Raw genomic sequence first — 20,614 nt, 5'->3', positions numbered from 1 at the left:
GAGCGGGTTGCCATTTCCTTCTCCAATGCATGAAAGTGAAAAGTGAAAGTGAAGTCGCTCAGTTGTGTCTGACTCTAGCGACCCCATGGACTGCAGCCCACCAGGCTCCTCCGTCCATGGGATTTTCCAGGCAAGAGTACTGGAGCGGGGTGCCAGTGCCTTCTCCGAGTGAGCTTCCTAGGAATGTGATTAGCAGCATGAGTAGGCAGAACTCGGGCAAGCCCCTCCCTTCCAGTCATCTGGATTAATTATAAACACTCCTGTTCCCCTCCTCCAGGACTATGCTGAACAACCCATTTGTCATCAAGCACAGCCAATGAATCCACTTTGCTAACGACACGTTAGGGACTGGGGCACATTCATCAAGATGAAATCTCTGCCAGTATCAGTCTCTGAGTGAATGTGGTCAGCAGAGCCCCTTACTGACCCCTACGAGACATGCAACAACAGTGAGAGAAATCTTTCCTCATGCTACTCTGCTGAGGTTTGTGAGTTATTTCTTACTGAATGGTGATGCAGCCTAACCCTCGGCCTACACTGTACTCCAGTGATCCAGCATTCTGGTTACTTTTCCCCCTTTCTCAATTTGCTGTTGGCAACTTCCAGCACCTATCCTTCACCACCCTACCCAAGCCTGCAGTGGAGTGCCCTCTGAGAAGGGTATCACAAAGATGATCTCCTTGACCAAACCCTAGTTGGGTTCCTCGAGTGTTTTTCAACTAGGTCCTGTCCATGGGCATGTTCTCCAATTTTAGCAAGAGTCCTGATAAGTCAGTTTGGCCAGAGTGTCCCACCTTCCAGCTCTGATCAGCAATGCTGCTGCTGCTGCTGCTAAGTAGCTTCAGTCTTGTCCGACTCTTATCGACCCCCATGGACTGCAGCCTACCAGGCCCCCTCATCCACGGGATTTTCCAGGTAAGAGTACTGGAGTGGGCTGCTGATCACCAATACCTGACTGATATCTGATTGGGTGCCTTATGCCCCACATCTCCCAAGGGATAGCCGATCACCTCGGCCTGCCTTTTATCAAGAATCCTATTAGGTGGGTTTAGCTTGAATCCCTACCATTATCCTGATATTTCCTTTTAGTAATTTTCCATACACTGACCCCTATTCTACTTGTTCCTGTCGTTCAGTCACTAACTTTTTGCGATCCCATGAACTGCAGTGCGCCAGGCTCCCCTTTCCTTCACTATCTCCCGGGGCTTTGCTCAAATTCCTGTCTATTCAGTCAGTGATGCCATCCAACCATCTCATCCTCTGCTGCCCCATTCTCCTCTTGCCCTCAATCTTTCCCAGCATCTGGGTCTTTTCCAATGAGTCAGCTCTTTGCATAAGGAAGCCAAAGTATTGGAGCTCCAGATTCAGCATCAGTCCTTCCAATTAATATTCAGGGTTGATTTCCTTTAGGATTGACTGTTATATGGCTAGAAATTCCCACTTTTCCTTGTTGTATTCAAAGTTGGGCATGATCTTTCTCGCCTTTGCAAAACCCCATTGCAGTGGTCCTGATATTACCATGACGCATAGTCCCCCTGAATAAAGCTTGCCTTACTAGTTCTTTAACAAGTGTCATGAATACATTCTTCTTGGAACACATGTAAAGACTAAGAAAACACTAAATATGACTGTTAGCCATATGACTGCCAGAACATGTGTCCTAGGTAAAGCAACTTTCATTCTGAATTTTCCCCAGAGAATTTACAAAACACGTCTGTGCACTGCCCAGATCACCCTTCCCATTGTTCAGGCAACAGCGGTGCTGACAATGTTAAGTGAGAGTCACTCAGCTCTGTCTGACTCTTTGCAACCCAAGGGCTGCAGCCTGCCAAGCTCTCTGTCCCTGGAATTCTCAGACTACAGTGGGCTGCCATTTCCTCCTCCAGGGGGTCTTCCCAAACCAGGGGTCAAACTTGGGTCTCGTGGTGGATTTTTTACCATCTGAGCCACCTGGTGTTAAGGAGAGACAGAGGCAAGAGGCCCCACCTGGAGTCACTTGTTCTAAGCCCATGTCATCACCAAACCAAAACTTGATACCTAAACTTAATTACTGGCTTAATAATAGCACTACCAAATAGGGCTGGGGCTTCCCAGCTGGCTCAGCAGAAAAGAATCCACTTGCTAATGCAGGAGATGCGGGTTCAATCCCTGGGTCAGGAAGCTCCCCCTGGAGAAGCAAATGGCCACCCACTCCCGTATTCTTGCCTGGGAAATCTCATGGACAGAGGAGCCTGGCAGGCTTCACTCAGTGGGGTCGCAAAAGAATCTGACACGACTTAGCAACTGAACAACTTAATTACAGCTTCAAACCCTCACAGGGCAGAATCTTAAACTGGTCAATCTAGAAATGCCTGATAAGCCCTAGATAGGTAAATAGGGGCAGCCAGATGCATGGATGGTTGAATAAAGCACATAAGATCTTTCAAAATTTACTCAGCTGAATTCTGTTTTTCAGCAATCTTGGTGGCAGTAGGGAGAGTCAGAGGAAACTTTTCATAGCGTTGAGGATGATGAGAAGCAAGGCACGGTAGCCACAAATCCTTCGCACTCTCTTGTCTTTCTCATCATCTCTGTGGTAAGTTCCTCTCAATTCTCAGCTCTGCTGTCTTTGTGCAGAGCTCCGAACCTAGCAGACTGTCTAGTCCAGGGCTTAATGGTTCACCTTGGGCTGGCAGACAGTTCCATCCAGAACACAAGCCCCTATCCTTGGTTCAATCCACAGTTCCCTGTTTGACTAAAATCCCTAGTTCCGTGTTGGGAACCGCTGGTGATTCACTCTGCAATTCCTCCTTTGTTTGGAATCCTGGTCTGCTGTCCCGTCTGTTGGGGTCAGCTGGTTCACTCCCCAATTTCACACCAAGAACTGCCAGTCCACAAGGCAGGCCTCTGGTACTGCTGCCATGTTAGTGTGCACAGGTTTGCTGGTAGTTCAAGGCTGCGCCTAATGGAATCTCAGAAACCAAAAGCTGCAAAACCAGTGAGCCTGGATTGAGATCATAAAAGCTGTTAGGCAGTGCTTCCTACCTATCTCTAAGACTCCCATACTAGATAAGGTGGTAGCAGGATGGTTAGGCTGACACTAAGTCACCCACCAAACTCCAGCAAATTTTCATCCATCAAGGTACCTTATAAAACACCATACAATCTCTGGCCTACCAGGACATCCTTCTTAAGTATTAATTTGGCTCCAAGAAACTTAAGGCCTAGCTTAAAACAAAAATGGGATGTTTAAGTTCCAAAGAGCTGAGTGGGCCATCATCTTCAGGCGCACCTGCTCGTATGTCTAAGAATCTAGTCCTGGGAAACATATACACCTGTAAAACCTGCAAAATCTTACCAAAACCAACCTAAAATCACAATGGGCATGAGAAGAAATATTCCAATTAGACAAGACTGTATTGGAGAAGGAAATGGCAACCCACTCCAGTATTCTTGCCTGGAGAATCCCAGGGACAGGGGAGCCTAAGTGGGCTGCCGTCTATGGGGTCACACAGAGTCAGACATGACTGAAGCGACTTAGCAGCAGCAGCAGCAGTTCATTTAAGAAGTACATTTGAAAGCAAGTGCTCCCACATTAACAAACAGAATGTGAGACCTACTTCAATCAGTATGCAAAAGCTTCCAAAAAGCTGCCAGATTCCAAAATAACATCATTAAAAAATTCATTACAAAAGGCTAATAAAAAATTAAAGATGCAAGGGGTACCTAAATCAAAAGACAGTAAGACTGACATAACGCCCGCTGCTCCCCGCTAACTGGCTTGCCTGAGTACTCACGCTCTCTAAGTCTCTACCTGAACTGACTTTCCACTCTGGGAAGTTACCTTTTAAAATAAATCACCCCACCAAAGCTGCTGGAGATCCTCCTCAGGTACTTTTCACTCCTTGATCAAAGACCAAACTAAAGGACCACAGATAGAGAATTTCCTAAAACTGTGGAAGAGAACCAAAAGTTTTCTGAAGAACTTAAAGTCCTCATTGGAACCTATGACCAGGGCTGCCAAATCTTCCTGAGCTCATGCAACAGCTGGTAGGAGCTGGTGACGCCTAAAAACGATGCAAGAAGCGGAATGGTGGAACCTGCTGACAATATTTAAGATCCTCCATCTTTAACACGGTCCCCTTATGGAGCAGAAAAAGCCTGCAAAATGCAGCTGATCTTTTAAAAGCCATACCTAGAGTTTTCCTTGCCCACGATGATTGGTCAAACATGCAAACAAAAGAAAAATGAATCTGTAGCTGGCTGTGCCTGACTGTAAAACTTGTCTGGAAGTTCTCTTCCTAAGGCATCCTGGGTTCCACACAATAAATGACGTCACCCAACCTGCTCTCACTGCCCAACTTGTAAACGGATTATCTCCTGAGATTAGTGGATTGATAAAAAGGTAGATCACAACAAACTGTGGAAAATTCTTCAAGAGATGGGAATACCACACCACCTTATCTGCCTCCTGAGAAATCTGTATGCAGATCAAGAAGCAATAGCTAGAACCAGACATGGAATAATGGACTGGTTCCAAACTGGGGAAGGAGTACATCAAAGATGTATGTCACCCTGCTTATTTAACTTACATCCAGAGCACATCATGTGGAATGCCGGGCTGGAGGAAGCACAAGCTGGAATCAAGACTGCTGGGAGAAATATGAATAACCTCAGATATGCAGATGACACCACCCTTATGGCAGAAAGTGAAGAAGAACTAAAGAGCCTCTTGATGAAAGTGAAAGAGGAGAGTGAAAAGGCTGGCTTAAAACTCAACATTCAAAAAACTAAGATCACGGCATCTTGTCCCATCAATCCACGGCAAATAGATGGGGAAACAATGGAAACAATGAGAGACTTTCTTTTCTTGGGCTCCAAAATCACTGCAGATGGTGATTGCAGCCATGAAATTAAAAGATGCTAGCTCCTTGGAAGAAAAGCTATGACCAACCTAGACAGCATATTAAAAAGCAAAGATATTACTCTGCTGACAAAGGTCCGTCTAATCAAGGCTATGGTTTTTCCAGCAGTCATGTATGGATGTGAGAGTTGGACTATATAAAGAAAGCTGAGCACTGAAGAATTGATGCTTTTGAACTGTGATTTTGGAGAAGATGCTTGAGAATACCTTGGACTGCAAGGAGATCCAATCAGTCCATCGTAACAGAAATCAGTCCTGAATATTCATTGGAAGGAGTGATGCTAAAGCTGAAACTCCAATACTTTGGCCACCTGATATGAAGAACTGACTCACTGGAAAAGACCTTGTTGCTGGGTAAGACTGAAGGCAGGAGGAGAAGAGGATGACAGAGGATGAGATGGTTGGATGGCATCACTGACTCGACAGACATGAGTCTGAGCAAGTTCTGGGAGTTGGTGATGGACAGGAAGCCTGGTTTGCTACAGTCTACAAGGTCACAAAAAGTCGGACATGACTGAGTGACTGAACTAAACTGAAAAAGGCGGAAAACAGGATGGGAGGCCACTGGTTTGACTGAACTCATGACCAATGCTGAGCACTTTGAAAGGAGTTTGGAATAAGACAGTGAACAAAAGTCTGCCCAACTATTTGCCTTTACACTACAACAGATCCAAAACCAGTGACCAAAAATAATACCTGGGCCTCCCACAGTGCACCCTTCTAAAGAGTCTATTATCAAAATGCTGGTCTAGGATCCACATCTCAATTGTAATCACCAGGGGCACTGGAAAAAAGATTGCTCTCAAAAATTCCTTCAAGAGTTGACAGGACCACAAGGAATTCTCTGATAAGCTGCCACCAGTAATTCCTTTAAACAGCCAAGGGGAAACTAAAATTAAAATTAATGGAGGGACTTCCCTGGTGGTCCAGTGGTTAAGAAGCCACCTTCCAATGCAGGGGAAGGTTCGATCCCTGGTTGGGGGAATAAGATCCCACATGCCTTGGGGCAACTAAGCCCATGCGCTACAACTAGAGAAAGAGTGCGAGCCACAGCAAAGACCCAGTGCAGCCAAAATTAAATAAACAGTTTAAAATATTAGAAGTAATGGGAAACCTTGCCAACTTGTGACAGATACCAGAGCTACAGTCTCTACTTTAAACCCTACTGTCATAGGACAACACATCCCTTGAGTGAAAAAGAAGTTCCCATAGTGGGTGTCTATTAAAATTCCTCCACAACCAGGAGAAATGACTCTGGGGCCTTTCACTGAGAAATTTTCCTTTCTTGCTACATGATACAGCTCCAGTCAATCTATTAGGATTCCCTGGTGGCTCAAATGGTAAAGAATCTGCCTGCAACGCGGGAGACCCAGATTCGATCCCTGGGTCAGGAAGGTTTCCTGGAGAAGGCCATGGCAACTCACTCCAGTATTCTTGCCTGGAGAATCCCACAGTCAGAGGCTACAGTCCTTGGGGTCGCAAAGGGTCAGACACGACTGAGCTACTAACACAGCTCCAAACTATCAAGTAGTGATCTCCTTTCTGAATTAAAAGGGCTAATACATTTTGCTTCTAGTGCACACCTCACCTTAGAATTTCCTGACCAAGCGGAACCTGATCCTTGATGTTCTTTACAGCCTGTCCTTGATATAGAAGAGAAAAGATTCCAGCAAAAGACCTCTAACTTAATCAAGGTGCCTGAAAATCTGTGGGCTACCTCTAACACTGACCCTGGAAGCATAAAAGGTGCAGAACCTGTAAAATTTTCATAGAGGAAGCCAAACCTCTTCCTAAACTGTCTCAACAGCCATTAAAACCCGAGGTGACGCAAGGTCTAATACCAATAATAGAAGACCGATTCCCTCGGGGCTAACCATTCCCTGTACCAGCCCCCGTAACACCCGGTCTTAACAGTCCCGAAACCCAGTGGGTGGGATGGCAATCTGACTTGAGATGAACAAGATTCCCTACTTCCCAGCTGTTCCATACCCCAAAACCCTTTGTCACAAGCTTCATCAGACTCGAAATGGCTCACAGGTGTGGACCTCCGTCCAGTCCTCTGTCCATGCTGGGACACCAACAACGAGCGGCTATTCACCTTTACTTGGAACAAACAACAACACACCTGGGACAGGCAAACTTGGAGGGTTCAGTGAGACTCCTTCTTACTTTTCCAAATGCTCCACCAAAACTCAGGTACCCTCCATTTCCCCAGGAAATCGACCCTTCTACAGTAAGAATAGAGCCAAACTTTTGCTCTTTTCAAGTACCAAAGAGGCATCCATCAAGAATCCCACTTATTTGCTATAACGGTTAGCTAAACAGGGACATAAAGTCTCCAAGGAAAAATTATAATTATCTTCAGACATTACTCAGGTCATAATCTAAGCACTGAAGGAATCCAGTGAGCTCCAAAAAACCAAGCTGATCCCCAGATTCCCTAGGCCACATCTAAACAACAACCTTGTGGATCCATAGGCCTGGCTGGTTACTGCAAAGTACAGGTTCCTAATTTTTCCTCTATCGGCTTTCCCACTCTATGAACTCACTAAAAGCTCAATCGCTGAACCAGCTCCTGGGGAAGATAAACATGAGCAGGCCTTTATGAGACTAAACCAAGTGCTGCAAGAACTGCCTGCCCCAGGGCACCCAGCTTCAAAATCTTTCACCTTATCTGAACGTGAAACAGAGAGCCCAGCCCTGGGGATGCTCAAGCAAGAACATGAGAAGTACGGAAGTGAAGCGAAAGTCGCTTAGTCGTGTCCAGCTCTTTGCAACCCCATGGACTGCAGCCCGCCAGGCTCCTCTCCTCTGTCCATGGGATTCTCCAGGCAAGAATACTGGAGTGGGCTGCCATGCCCTTCTCCAGGGAAACTTCCCGACCCAGCGATTGAACCCATGTCTCTTACATCTCCTGCATTGGCAGGCAGGTTCGTTACCACTAGTGGCACCTGGGAAGCCCTAGGAAATGACATTTACTTACAAACTCCACACGCTGCTCAAAATCTCAATTCGGAAGTAACTCAACATTTCTCTGCAAACATACTAACCTCTTTTGAGACGATTCTGCTTTCAGCACCTAAGTCTGCATCCAAAACAAAATAGTCTGCTATGTTACTGCCGCTGGAGAAGGCAACGGCACCCCACTCCAGTACTCCTGCCTGGAAAATCCCATGGACGGAGAAGCCTGGCGGGCTGCAGTCCATTCGGTCACCAAGAGTCGGGCACAACTGAGCGACTTCACTTTCACTTTTCACTTTCATGCACTGGAGAAGGAAATGGCAACCCATTCCAGTATTCTTGCCTGGAGAATCCCAGGGGCGGGGGAGCCTGGTGGGCTGCCATCTGTGGGGTCGCACAGAGTCGGACACGACTGAAGCGACTTAGCAGCAGTAGCAGCAGCATGTTACTGCTGCTGCTGCTAAGTCGCTTCAGTCGCGTCCGACTCTGCTACCCTTGACCAAAGAAGGTGAGCCATTGACCTTTGTGACACTGCATCCTAATTCACAAAGTGCCCCTTTGACTAATCCTGGTCTAATTTTGTCTGTTGATGGGTCACACTGTAAACAAAAAACGGAATTTCCAAGCTGGCTATGTTGTCATTACCCAATATGAATTTTTAAGAGGGTAAGTCTCCCATAAGCTAAATCAGCCCAACAAGCAGAGCTCCACACCCTGACCAAGAGCATGCCAGTTACCAGAAGGACAAACTGTTAGGATTTATACTGGCAGCTGGTATGCCTTTGGGATCAACTATAATTGGAATGTTAAGGAAGCAAAGGGTTTTTTTTTTCCTTTTTTTTTTTTTGTCTACCAGTCTCAGTGACTCAATTATGTCCAACTCTTTGTGACCCTATGGATGGTAACCCGCCAGGCTGCTCTGTCCATGGAATTCTCCAGGCAAGAATACCAGAGTGGATTGCCATTCCCTTCTCCAGGGGATCTTCCTTACCCAGGGATCGAACCTGGGTCTTCTGCATTGCAGGCAGATTCTTTACCATTTGAGCCACCAGGGAAGCCCTTTAAGTCTACCAGGACCCCAGCAAAAACAGACAGCAGGTACAAAACCTTGTTGCTGCTACTCCCGTATCTGTTGAAACTGCTGTCATAACAACTGAGGCTCACACTATAAAGACTGAACCTGAGTTATCAGGGGATTGTGTCAGCTGACTTCTGTGAAAAGGCAGCAGCAACAGAATCTACAAAGGTTGTGATCATGTGGATGAAGTCCATTCTGTTCCTGCAAAAACTAATTCCTTGTTGCCAGACTTTTGCCACCCTGATGTCCCTACAACAGGCAACTGCCTGCTTCTTAGGTGTTTTTTTTTTTTTTTTTTGATGTGGATCATTTTTAAATTCTTTATTGAATTTGTTACCATATTGCTTCTTTTTTATGTTTTGCTCTTTTTGACCATGAGGCATGTGGGGTCTTAGTGACCAGGAATCGAACCCCCTCCTCCTACATTGGAAGGCGAAGTCTTAACCACTGGACCACAGCCTGCTACTGAGTCAGAGAAATCATGATCTTCAAACAGCAGCTGTCAATTCAATGAGCAGTCAGGGCTACTGTGGAACCCAGGAGAGTGCTTGGTTCTTCCGGGATCCCCAGCAAACTCCATTTTTCAGGTTTTGCCTTCCTTCATCCACTGTGGTGCGATTAAAGTGAATCAAATCAGGAAATAAAGATTGATAGTGTTAGGTAGTTAGAATAGAAAAAAGGAGTCCAAAATGGCAGTGGCTAAAAGACAAAACAGGGAAAAGCCTGCAAAAATAGAACAAAGGAAGGTCCGAGGACCAGAGTGAGGATTCAGGTAAACAAGCAGCACTCCTGGCTAGCCCCGTTTACACAGGGCAAGCCCAGGAGGAGAAAAAAACATACAAAAAGAGGAGCCAAAATTGGGCCAGGGCCTCTCTTCTCTTCACATCTTTTGGGTCGGCATTCCCTCACACCTCGAGGATGTATTTTCCTTTACTTTCTAAATAAAACTGAGCTGTAACACGGAGCTGAAACTCCGGCCCGTCCGAGGGCTGTAACGCTGGTCCATCCATCACTTCATATTTCTGTTGCGACGAGACAGAACCAAGGAAATTACACACTCCCCCGACAGTAGGAGGCCTTCTATAAAATCGCAAAAACAGTTCACCACCAATGCCTGACCTGCCAGCTCCCCAAACCTGGGAAACGATGTTTGTTCTCAGAGGCCTCAAACCTCCCTCTGAACCCTCTGAATACCTGCAGCTGGACTACATTCAACTGCCACTTAGTGGGGCTATCAATATGTTCTTACCATATGTATGTTTTCTGGATGGGCTGGAGACTTCTGCTGCAAGGTTGATGCTTTCGTTACAGGGAACAGCTTGACTCCATGTTGGATCTGTTTCCTTAACCTTTGCTTCCCATTGCTTTTGTTCACTAAAAGGATACTGTGTCCATACATAATGACCTGCCTGGGGGAACCCTGCCCCTCTGCCCAAATGTTAAACCAAGGAGCCTTTGTTCAGGACTCTGTCCACTTATAGGTGACTACAAGAAGGAAGAAATTAATCCATTGCCTCCCCTGGCTTGCCATTACAGGAGATTTTGCAAGATTAATGGCCTTTTCACTTTGATTTCTCACCACCCGCCCACCTCCATCTCTGTTCTATAAAAGAACCTGGCATCCAGACCTGGATATGATGGTTATTTTGAGACGTTAGTCTGCCATTTTATTGGTCAGTTGTCTTTCCAAATAAAGTCACATTCCTCACCTCAACGACTCGTCTCGGATATACTGGCCTGTTGTACAGCTTGCTTGTAGGCAAACTTTGCCATCCTGACATCCTTACAACAAACAGCCTGTTTCTGTGTCAGAGAAATCATGATGGGCAAACAACAGCTGTCAATTCAATGACCAGTCAGGGCTCTCAGGAATCCAAGATGCCGGGTTCCCCACTGCCTGCCCACCATGATTTCTGACTCAGACGCAGGCCGCTGTCTATTGTAAGGACACTGGGACGGCAAGAGTCTGGCAGCAAGACTGCAGGTGACTGGTGGGAACTGCATTCCCACTTGGGGTGAACTTTCCACAGCCATCATTGCCTGAGGCAACCACTTCACTGGGCAAATCGTATAAAGCTTTAACAAAACCCTGGAAACTTGAAACTGTCCTTGTCACCCTCAACCATCAGGCAAGATGGCTAGATCAATATGGATCCTCAAGGTTAAAAATCTCTAAACCTGCTCAAATTATGAGCCCCCCTTGGCCTGAGGTAGTGCCTCTGCTTCTGTTGACTATTCCCTGGACCTCCTCTCCTATACCTGTGTTATAACCCGACTTTTCTATCCACTTTAAAATCTTCAACTTGGTGGCCTTCAAATTTTAATAATTCATGTTTCTTGATTTTAAGAAACAAGGGGCTCTCGAGGGAAATGAGTACAATTCCTCCCTTTAAAGTTCATGGCAAAAGATATGGGGTTTCATCCTTGCTTGATGTGCCAATTACTTTTCAACAGTATTTGAAAAATATTAAAAAGCCTAAAAGACAAAGCAAGGAAATCTGTATTCAAAACCCCAAACCTGGCCTTTACAATGCCTCTGGGTGGTCCATATTTGCATTGGGAGATTTGGTTTGGCATTTTAACCAAGGTAAATAGATTCTCACTCTCCTCTGAGCCTGAAAACATTCAAAGAGAGAGGATCCTCTTTCGGTAATCTACACCTTCTGAAAGTGAACAAAGTCACACTTTTTAAGGAAACAAGCAGAGAAGTTTTCTGTTATTCTTTCTCCCACAAAATACATACCAGTTCCCACAATGCTTTGCTCTTCTGATACTAATGGGGTGGATGGTGAAACAGGAGACTCATTTCAGTTTTAAAAGGGGACACTGTCAAAACACACATTCCCCACAGGGCCTTCTACCCTTTCAGCCACTCAAACCCACCACCTACTAACACCAACTCCTAAAATCCCACAAGCTGAATCCAAAACAGAGTACTGTGATCATCCCCTCCATGTGGGCCCACTGCAGCATTCAAACACTTGGTCAACTGTTAAAGGCTTCCATATGTGCCTTGCAGGATCTAAACCACTTTCAAAAGGAGAGGACTTCATTCCATTTCAATTACTAAAATCTTCAGCTTGTCAAACAAAGAAACAGGTACTATTTCAAGTTGGGAGTGGAAAAATCCATACCCAATGAGAGAAACTGATGTCGGCAAAGGATATAAAATAGTGTGCCATCATTTATTCATTAGCACTATTTAAAATACATGTGATACTCTTGGCTTCACTCTACATATTAACATAAAATAGAAATCTGACAAATGAATAAAAATTCCTCCTTTCTCATGAGAAAGGAGCCAAAGGACTGCTCTGCTCAGAGGAGAGTGTCAGATCAAAGCCAGATCAAAGGGATTAGACCAAGGGACCCACAAAGGAAAACACAAGACTCAAACCACCCTATCCATCACTTCTAGAAAATGACAGGCTGTCTTCCTCAAGGCTGTCATTCCCCCAGCAGAAATGTTTAACGGGATACTGGTTCAGGAAGGTAAAGCTTCTAGAATTTGAGGCATTACCAAGACCATGTTCATACTGGGCCCAGCTGTGCAATAGAAACTACATTTTAGGAAGTGAATATTTTACTAAACACACTACAAATAATCCAAGGGGAAAGAATTAAATCTTATAATAAAAGGAAAATTAAGTGGGATTTATTCTGGCTAATATTTCAGGTCAATAAAGCTTGTTGAGAGCCACTGTGTGTAAAAACCCTCGGCTGAAATATACAAAGGATGCCTCAGGGAGCCTAGAGTCTAGAAATGGAAGGAGGCAGATACATGTTTCATTTTTAAAAAGCGTACCTTTGGTTCAAAGCAGAGCAAGATCACACAAGTCCCTGAAAAAAGAAGGCCAGAGAGTGATATCATGGCTGTTGAATAACAAAAAGCATCCTCCATACATTGAGAATGCGCCACATACTGCACCCAGGGCTTTCATTATCTGCACGCCTTACAATAATTTTGCAAGCCAGGTATTGATAGTCCCATTTCACAGATGGAGAAACTGAGGCTCTCAGAGGCAGTCAACGGAATATCATGCTTCTTCTTTTCTTTCCCTTATGCTGCCTCTTAGATGTTATGTATGCTCTTCTTCCCTTGTAGAAGGATAAAGAAATGAACTTAGCTTAGGGGAGGGAAGATTTCAGCAGAAAAACAGAGCATCTAAACTAGGGCTTCTCAGGCTTGGCTGTTCTGTGCATTGTACGCTGGCCAGGAGCCACCCTGACTTCTTCCTACTACAGATGCCAGCAGCCACCCTCTCTCCCCAAAGGTGAAAGCCAAATTGCCCAAATGTCCCTCGGGAAGGACAGTCACTCTTGGCTGAGAACCACTGATCTAAAGAAACACACTGGAGGGACGTCCCTGGTGGTCCGGGGTTAAGATGTCACCTTCCAATGCAGGGGGTGCAGGTTCCATTCATGGTCGGGGAGCTAAAATCCCACCTGCTTCATGGCCAAAAAACCAAAGCATAACACAGAAGCAATATGGCAACAAATTCAATACAGACTCTAAAAATGGCCCATATCAAAAAAAAACATATAAAAAGTAAAATATAAATACAGGGGAAAGGGCAGATCTCTTCCTATAAATGACTCAATAAAGGAAAGACGACTATTCACACAGCCACCGGCCTAAGGGCGAGAGACAGGAACAGCGGCTCTGCAGTTCCTTCCAGCCCTGCCACTTTGAGCTTGAGCCACACAGACAGAGCCCATGGACCTGACTCCCAGCACTGGCCCCGCAGTGACCTGTACCACACAGCACCTGTGCTAAATAAATATGTGCTCTTCAAACTGGCATCATGTGCCCTGGCATCCATGAGGCTTTCTACAGAGTGTGCAGGAAAGGAGAGAGCTAATAACATTGCTATCTCCAGATCTCGACCTTCTGTCTGCAGGCTTTCCAAACACTGACCGGCCAGAGAACACGCCTGCGGTCGAAGAGTCATTCAAGGTCTCCTCTCCCACCTCCATTACCAGGGGTAAAAAAGGAAACCCAAATCTCACTGTGATGCTTGACCACAAGGTATAAAAGCACACTTCTGTAGAAGAGCTTCTTCGGGTACTTTTTAAAAGAGGTTGGAATAGCATTTAGATTTTACTTGGGATTCAAAGAATGATGTCATCGTTTTATTTGTAAAGGTCAAGGTTTACAATATTCTGGAAATGACATTCACAGTGATTCTTTACATTTGCAATGAAAATGTTAGATGCCAACCTAAAATGTGTGGAGGTGGGGGAGCAGTAAAATTTTTAAAAACCTTTATAGACGTTATAGGAGAGAAAGAAGGCTGGAGCGTAATGAAGCACGCTGGTGGTGTCTGTTCCCCAGACAACCTGTTGGTCCAAGGCAGTCATCCTCTCCAGTGTCTGCGGCTCAGTTTTATCACAAAGAATGCCACTGGGGGACCTCCTGGTAGTCCAGGGGCTGACGTTCAACTCTCCCCGTGTAGGGGACCCGGGTCATTCCCTGGTCCCACGTGCCACAACCGAGACTTGGTGCAGCCAGATAAGGTAAAAATAAATACATAAATCAAAAGAATGCCCTTGGCTCTAACATAAATTTCTGCTTTCACATGCTTACCACACTAACGTCATTAGCTGCTCTGTACCCCAAAATGAAACGATGGGGAAGGACTGCAGGATTGACAGGAACTGAAAATTAGAGGGCGTGTAGGTCACCTGGTGAGCAGAGGTCTTCCCAGGATTAAGGACCCAGTTAGGGCTCCAGATCACAACGAAGCTGCTAGATCATGTAGGCCCCAGAACACTACACTGCTTCAAACACTTTTGCTTCCAACTCAAGTTTGAAGTAAGTTCATTTTTGCAACAAAAAAAGTCTCACAGCTAGGCTTCCCAGGTGGCTCAGCCAGAACAAATCCACCTGCCAATGCAGGAGACACTCAGGAGACATGAGTTCCATCTGTGGGTTCTGAAAGATTCCCTGGAGTAGGAAAAGGCCACCCAGTCCAGTATTCTTGCCTGGAGAATCCTGTGGACAGAGGAGCCTGGTGGGCTATAGCCCACAGCATTGCAAAGAGTCGGACACAACTTGAGTGATGGAGTGCACATGCCAAGTCTTGCAGCTGCCTGGGAAAAATCAACCAATCCACTCTCTGGGCTGTCTTTGCCAGAGACTGTTATTCATTTGGTGCTTAGCAAGATACCTGGACACCATATTGAGAATCAAACACCTGGGGCATGCGCACACCTCAAGGAGATGTGCTTATCCTCTGCCCTGCCGAGTCTAATTCTCTTGTTCCCCTCTAGTAACACATCCAGGCTTTTCCTATCAGCATGTGAGAGTGTTCTTGAGGAACTCTGTCCTGCCACAGTAAAAAGCTACCTTAAATAGTACTTTCTTAGTATCCCACATAGAGAAACAATGAACTATGTTGGGAAGAGGATGAACTGGCTTTGGAACCTGACCAACCTACATTTGAAATCCAGTCTTTCTACTAACTGGCCTGCTGTGGCCTTGATCAAGTGGCTTAATGTTTCCAGTCACCCAATTCCTTGTTTGCCAAGTGAAGATAGAAATGCCAGCCTTACAGGAAGTTGGGAAGAGTCGATGGACTGTGAATGTGCAAGGGAAGTGCTGAGTGAGTGGCAAGCAGGGCAAGGGCTGCGAGAGACCCTGGAGCCCTCACCTGGTTGCAGCGTGCATCGGTGGGTGTTGCCCCTGCAGCGGGCACTCTAGCATGCCTCTGTAGTGAAATGCCAGCAGTGTCCTGAGAGCCAAGAACATTCCTTCTTGGCTGGCTCTGACAGGATAGTTTTGCCTTGTTTCCAACACACTTCAGCAGAACAGCCTCCACTCCTCCCCCTTCCTAAACAGTGCACTAGAACCAGCAATTCTTAATCTCGTTAGTCACAAATACCCACTTTTCCCTGGAACACTGCCTTTAGCACAAATGCATAAAATTTTGCATCAATTATATTGGGTTCAATGACCACCTGGAAACTCATATGCCTGCCCTCCATGGTGACTGCTTCAGAAGCCCCCTCTAAACAAAGACTCGGAGATGTTTTATAAACACGTGGCACCCGGGCAGCGGCGTCTATGTTACAATGCAAACTTCACACTGACAGTCTGGTGCCAGCGTTCCTGCAGAGAAAAAGCAAAGGAAACAAGTCTGGGGTACCAACGAAGAGTTCCCAGTCAAGAGGACTCCTTTTTTTAATGTGGACCCAGGGAATGGTTTATAAATTTCAAAGAAAGACAGTAGGACTTACTTTAGTCAATTCTCAAAAGAAGTGAGCTCCAGAAGTTCTCTGTCCCAACAAAGTTCCCAAAACAACTATTTTCTCACATTTTCTAGGGCATGTAGAAGACGCAAACATTGCTAGGAAAAGGGATCTCTGATCAAGGAAACAACTATTTATATGGTATTTGAGACCCACAAAGTATTATGGGGAATTAGCTAGTTTCATTAAGGAGACAGAGCAAAGGCAATTATCTGACGTGAAAAGAGCTATGGTCCTGCGCTGGTTTTGCCTTATCATCTGCCTGGCAAAGAGGCATACCAATAGCTTGGCAAAAAAACACAGCTACACTTAAGGCGTAAAAGAAATAGCAATGGCTCACAGGGAAAATGGGCAACAAACCCAAAAGAACAGACAAGCTCAACTTTTTTATTTCTCACAGAGAATGCTGGCTAAAATGGATAAGTTCTAGTTTTAGAGTCAAACAGAAGTGATTTGAATCCTACCTCTGCTGTGTATCAACTCACTTAACTCAGTTTTATCATTTGTAAAACACAAATAATGTCTACTTCACAAGATTAATATAGGGATTAAAATGAGATAACAGAAGAGCTGGAGTTCAATATATAAAAAATAACCAATATAAACTGTCCTCTAGAAGACTAGAGTCAGACTGCCTAGGTTCAAATCCTGGCTCTATAACTTCTCAGCTGAGCAATTTTCAGTACGTTACTTGACATCCTTGTGTCTTAGTTCCCTTGTCTGCCAAATAGAATTACAAATAAATCTACTTTAGCAGATGTGTGAGGATTAAATGTGTTCATACATGAGAAGTAGTTTAAAATGCAATACCTGGTCAAGTACTCAATACATTTTCGTAAATATATGGGGAGTGAAATACATTTAACTCAACACATTTACTAAATACACTAAATATATTTAGTGATATACATTTAGGGCAATACATTTAGGGAATGTATTAAGCACTGCTAAAATGCTCAGTATTATTTTATTATACATAAAAGTATTATCAACAACTTTGTTTTCTTTGATGGCGCAAAGCACGTGAAAGAATGAATAAGAATATACTTAAGTTTGCAATGCATGTGTGTGACCTTTACATTTGATGCTATTAAGTAACAGACAAAGTGATACACTCAATCTGGGAGAGTGAATGGCCCCTTGAGGTAACTGGGTTTGTTGTTGTTTTTTTTTTTGCTGTGCCCCATGGCATGTGGGATCCTTGTTCCCCAACCAGGGATCCAACCAAGGCCCCCTGCATTGGAAGCACAGAGTCTTAACCACTGGACTGCCAGTAAAGTCGTTTTTTTTTTTGTTTTGTTTTGTTTTGTTTTGAGGTAACTGTTGATAAAGCCTGTGCACACTTGTCTGTGCTAAGAGATGTGGCTGGGTTTAAAAACTTGGCATGGATTTTACCAGACTGTTCTACGTGACTTGCTGAGTGTGAACAGAGCAGCACCCAGGCTTCATCTCCAAGAACTGCTTGACTCAACACAAGGGAAAGGCTCATTTATTAAATGCAGACTCTGGAAGGAGTGTTTGAAGAAGTAGGAGGGGTGGGGAAAAAAGGTTCATAGAGCCCTCTCTTAGACATAAAACGTGGTGACAGAAACACCCGGTGACTTCCTCTTACCATCTCAGTTCATTAGAAACAAGGGGCCGGGGACCACTGCTGTAAGAACTCTTCCCCATTTTCCTGTGGGTTACATTTATTTTCTCTGCCCATATCCCTAGTGGAGATTATTCTTAACAACACAGACCTGTAACACCACAAAAGCCTCAGGACATATTTCCAGCAGGAGAGGAGGAAAGGCTGGGTGTTGGGAGAGGCTGAGCCATCCCTCTGCCTCCAGGGAACCGAGGAGCAGAAGCTCAGCAACCTTGAGGTCCAAGGAGAGCAAGCAGGTGCATCAGTGCCTGATGCCCCAGACAAGGAAGAGAGAGAAGATATCCTGGGCCAAGAAGTTGCTCCAGAGCTGATCCGGCTGAAGAAAGCCTGCACATTATTTACAAATACCAATCATGGTGCTGGAAGATTTTTTAAAAGACATGGCTCTTGGAGCACTGGATCCTCAAACCTCAAGAAACATTGGGAAGTTGGTCCCTACGAAGAGAACAAATGATCACTTGGTGACAGGAGTGTATGATTTTATTTTACTAAGAAACATAGTCAGAAGAGCAGAGTTTGGGTCCATTTTCTTCCATGCCAAAACTTTTGGTGAAAATCTGGCATTCTAAATAATCAGAGGAATTATGAATCACATTCCCACTGGTACCCTCAGGTTGCAACTTGCACTGAATGCAAATTTCAAATTTACTAATACTGTGCAACGTATTTCTCTGTCATTTCCAGGATGAAAATGTGTACATAAGCAATCACCCTTTTCTCTGTTAATATTAGCCATATGCTGCCTTCTGCAGCTACCATGCCTTAATGTTAGTAATATTTTCTGCTCATCTGGAATATTTGGAAGCAATTTTGCACAACCCTTAACTACAGCAAGTCTACAGCCCAATTGAGAGGCATTCCAGGCAAGAAAATGGCTGGCTACTTGTTCTGCCCCTTACCTAGATGTGGGAGAGTCCAGGATAACGAATATATTCCATCTCCTGTATTTGGTTGAGTTCTTTAATTTCCTAAGTAATTTCCTGTCCTGATCCCGGGTTTCTGTTCACCCTTGTTATAAGTCATGAGACTCCCGCACTCTCAGTTCCCATCAGTGCCGCCAGGATCACTGCCCTTGCGATGACGACGCACGGATTTTTAAGGCCAGAGCGCTGCGGGAGCGGGGGAAGGAGGGCCACGCGGCCCCAAAGGTGTTTACGAAAACATATCCCCCAGCCACACTTTTTTTGTGTGTGCAGCCATGAGAGAAACGGGCACCTTCTTGCGCGAGTGTTTCATTAATGCCTTGCTGGAAGTGCATTCCCTTCCTTCCACTTGGCGGGTAGCAACAGCATCTAAGAGCTTTGCAGACAGCTGAAAATGTACTCAAAACAGCATCCCGCCCTACCTCCCTCTGCAGCCTCCCCCTCCCCGTCAGCTGGTGGCCCAGGGGGGTGCGGATTTCACTGCTGCTAGCCGTCAGCTCCCCGGGAGAAAAACCGAGGCGGGGCGCCCCGGGACGCCCCTCCCAGGGCACAAGGTGGGCGACAAGGTGATGACACCACGACTCACTCTTTCTCCTCTGCGCTCGCCTCCTCGCTCGGCCGGGAGAGCGGCAGCACGGGGCTGCCGCGGGGGTTGGGGAGGGGTGGGGGTAGGCTCTGGCCGCTTTCGGGCGCCGCGGAGCACGCAGGAGTCCGGGGAGGGGGACGAGGCCAAGGTCCGGCTGCGGCTGCAGCGCCGCACCGCTGCCGGGCGGCTGCGAAAGCCGAGGACCCCCGGGGGCGGCGGTCCGGGGAGCGCGACCCTCCGCCCCGCTCCCGTTTACCTGCACGCGGGCGGCGGCGGCACTGGGCTAGCGAGCGCGGCGGCGGCGGCGCCCGAGCGTTTCCCGAGGGCGGCGGGCCGGGCGCGCGCAGGATGTGCTGTCTCACGCTGCGCCGGCCCTCGGCTCGCGCTCCTCGGGCACCCGGCACTTCCTCCCGCTCCCGAGCGTGACACTGACAGCTCCCCGCGCGCACCCAGGCAGGGCTCGCCCCGCCTCCGGCCCACGCCCTCCGCGCTCCTCCCCCCGGAGGGTCCTCCGCACCCGGGCCCGCAGGGAGCTGCTGGCGCCGGCCAGAGGTTCAGAGCGGCCAAGGACCTGGGACCCCTAGGGCACCGCTAGGACTCACCTACGAGGCTGCCATCGAAGAGCGTCGGTGTTTGGGGCGCTCCTGTCCGCCAGCCAACATGGAACAACTTTCACTCCCTGAGAACTACTTTAGGTAATTTAAATAGAAACAGAGAGAGCTCAGATCCATCTGCTACACCCTAAAACTTACAGATTTAGTCTTAGTTTTGCCCAGAAGAGGAAACACATATTCAGCTTGGCAACATTGTTTCATAAAGTCTTAGCTTTTAAAACTCTGGGTAACAAAATACCCTGCATATGCTAAGTGAAATAAGTCAGATAAAGACAAATCACTTGTATCTGGAATCTTAAAAAATACAAGGAACTACTGAATATAACAAAAAAGAAGCAGAATCACAAATACAGAGAATAAGTTAGTGGTTACCAGTGGGAGGGGTGGGAGAGGCATTAGAGGGGTAGGAGGTTAAGACAAGAATATAGCAAATACCTTTAAACATTGTGAAATCACTGCATAGTACACCTGTAACATATAATGTGTAAGCAAGCAGAACCAAATGGGGCCTTCACAGGGATAGACCCTTCACCCGTATCCTCTGCTTTAGCTCCTCTGAGCGTGCCTAGATAACAGCATCTGATGCACATTTCCTGAGTTTTTACAGAGACTTAAAATACCCCCAGGTGGAAGATGTTAACTAGTTAACT

The 20,614-nt window shown here is 46.1% G+C and overlaps 1 protein-coding gene across 7 annotated transcripts in view; it reads right to left on the bottom strand.

The window, feature by feature from the left end:
- DYNC1I1 (dynein cytoplasmic 1 intermediate chain 1) overlaps positions 1 to 19,971 on the bottom strand; it is a 379,649-nt gene extending 359,678 nt beyond the window's left edge. For 2 of the 7 annotated variants that reach the window (XM_070787515.1, XM_070787518.1), the window contains exon 1: positions 19,607 to 19,768. The gene's annotated coding sequence lies outside the window, so the exon portion shown is untranslated. Of the gene's footprint in view, positions 1 to 19,350; positions 19,558 to 19,606; positions 19,772 to 19,952 lie in introns of those variants that run through there. The other 5 variants (XM_019959716.2, XM_019959717.2, XR_011566171.1 and 2 more) reach the window with 4 other exon arrangements.
- Positions 19,972 to 20,614: the final 643 nt, after the last annotated feature.

This window comes from Bos indicus, chromosome 4 (assembly GCF_029378745.1).
Source record: "Bos indicus isolate NIAB-ARS_2022 breed Sahiwal x Tharparkar chromosome 4, NIAB-ARS_B.indTharparkar_mat_pri_1.0, whole genome shotgun sequence".
In the NCBI taxonomy this organism is placed as follows: Eukaryota; Metazoa; Chordata; class Mammalia; order Artiodactyla; family Bovidae; genus Bos; species Bos indicus.
The sequence above is the reverse complement of the archived record's forward strand: the minus strand, read 5'-3'. Positions and strand labels throughout refer to the sequence as shown.